Source organism: Myotis davidii, unplaced genomic scaffold (assembly GCF_000327345.1).
Source record: "Myotis davidii unplaced genomic scaffold, ASM32734v1 scaffold1070, whole genome shotgun sequence".
In the NCBI taxonomy this organism is placed as follows: Eukaryota; Metazoa; Chordata; class Mammalia; order Chiroptera; family Vespertilionidae; genus Myotis; species Myotis davidii.
The window spans coordinates 190,419-192,824 of record NW_006281982.1 but is presented as its reverse complement, the minus strand read 5'-3'; positions in this window follow the sequence as shown (position 1 = coordinate 192,824).

Below are 2,406 nucleotides of genomic sequence, written 5' to 3'. Positions count from 1 at the left end.
GCCTCCAAGGCAGGCGGGAAACGTTGGTTTCCTCTGTCACTGAAGCAAGCAAGCCTCATGTTAGTTTCAAGCTGCCTGGCTGCCGGCCGCCATCTTAGCTGTCAGTTAATTTGCATATCTCGCTGATTAGCCAATGGGAAGGGTAGCGGTTGTACACCAATTACCATGTTTCTCTTTTATTAGTGTAGATATGATTCCTGTATTCCCACTTTACTGAGAGTTTTATCATAAATGGATGCTGGATTTTGTTGAATGATTTCTCTACATACCTGGTATATTAGTATGATCATATGACATATCTTTCATTTATGCGATATTTCATTTTTATTTATTTACAAATATAATACCAACCTTGCATCCCTAGAATAAATACCACATGGTCATGGTGTATGATCTTTTTAATGTACTGCTTGATCCAGTTTGCTAATATTTTGTTGAGGACATTAGCGTCTATGTTCTTCAGGTATATTGGCCTGTAATTCTCTTTCTTTGTAGTATCTTTCTCTGGTTTGGGATTAGGATAATGCTAGCGTTTTAAAAAGAGCTTGGAAGTCTTCCCTCTTCATGAATTTTTTTGGAATACTTTGAAGAGGGTAGGTGTTAGTTCTTTTTTGAATGTTTGTTAAAATTTGCCTCTGAAGCCAGCTAGTCTAGGACTTTTGTTTGCTGGAAGTTTGTTGATTACTGCTTCAATATCATTAGTTATTGTCAGTCTATTCAGGTTTTCTGATTCTCCCTTATTGAATTTTGGAAGAATGTATGTTTCTAGGAATTTGTCCACTTTGCTCAGGTTGTCTAATTTGTTGGCATTTAGTTTTTAATAGTATTTCTTTTTACAATCCTTTGTATTTCTGTGGTGTCAGATGTTACTTCTTCCCTTCATTTTGGATTTTATCTGGTCTTCTCTTTGCTACTTGATGAGTCCGGTTAAAGGTTCATTAATGTTGATTATCTTTTCAAAGAACCAGCTCTTGGTTTCATTGATCTTTAGTAGTATTTTTAAAAGTTTCTATGCTATTTATTACCACTCTGATCTTTATTATTGCCTTTCTTCCTTACTCTGGTCTTTTCCTCTTGTTTTCTAGTTCTTTTAGCTGTAGGGTTAGATTGTTTACTTGAGATTTTTCTTGCTTCTTGAAGTAGGCCTGTAATGCTATGAAATTCCCTCTCAGGACTACTTTCATTGTGTTGCATAGATTTGGGGTTGTTGTGTGTTTATTTTCATTTGTTTCCAGGTAATTTTTGATTGACTTTCAGAAATGAAGGGAGGGGTAAAGATAGAAACATCAATGATAAGATAATCATTGATTGGCTGTGTCCTGCACACCCCCTACTGGGGATTAGGCCCGCAAACTGGGCCTGCTCCTGATTGGGAATCAAGCCTCCTGGTTCATAGGTTGACCCTCAACCACTGAGCGACACGGGCTTGGCTGTTTCCAGGTAATTTTTGATTTCTTCTTTTGTCTCATTGGTAACCCATTCATTGTTTAATAACATGCCATTTAGACTCCATTGTGTTTGATTTTGAGGTTGTTTTTTTTTTAATTGTACCTGATTTCTAGTTTCATGCCATTGTGATCCGAGAAGATGCTTGATAATGATTTCAATCTTCTTGAATATGTTAAGACTTACTTTGTGTCCTAACATGTGGTCTATTTTTGAGAATGGTCCATGTGCACTTGAGAAGAATATATATTCTGTAGCTTTGGGATGAAATTTTCTGTAAATATAAATTAAATCTATATGATCTAGTGTGTTGTTAAATGTCTCTGTTTCGTGGTGATTTTTTGTCTTTAAGATCTATCCATTGATGACAGTGGGGTGTTAAAGTCCCCTTCTATGACTATATTGCTGTTGATATCCTTCTTAAAGTCTACCAAGAGTTTATATGTTCCTATATTCGGTGCATGTGTTTACAAAGATTATATCCTCTTGTTGTATTGATCCCTTTAGTATTATGTAGTGACCTTCTTTGTCTTTTTTTATGGCCTTTGATTTGAAGTTTATTTTGTCAGATATAAGTATTACTATCCCAGCCTTTTTTGTTTCATTTGTATGGAATATATTTTCCATCCCTTCACTTTCAGCCTGTGAGAATCTTTTGTTCTGAGGCAGGTCTCTTGTGGACAGCATATATATGGGTCTTGTTTTCTTATCTATTCAGCTACTCTATGTCTTTTGATTGTAGCATTTAATCAATTTACATTTAAGGTCATTATTAATAGGTACTTACTTATTGCCATTTTTTCCTTTATGCTTATTATCCTCTTTCTATATATTTATTTTTCTTCATAAAGCAGTTCCTTTAGCATTTCTTTTTTTTTCATTTTGAAATATATTTTTTATTGATTAAGATATTACCTATGTGTCCTTTTCCCGTTACCCACTTCCCCGCCCCCCCCCACT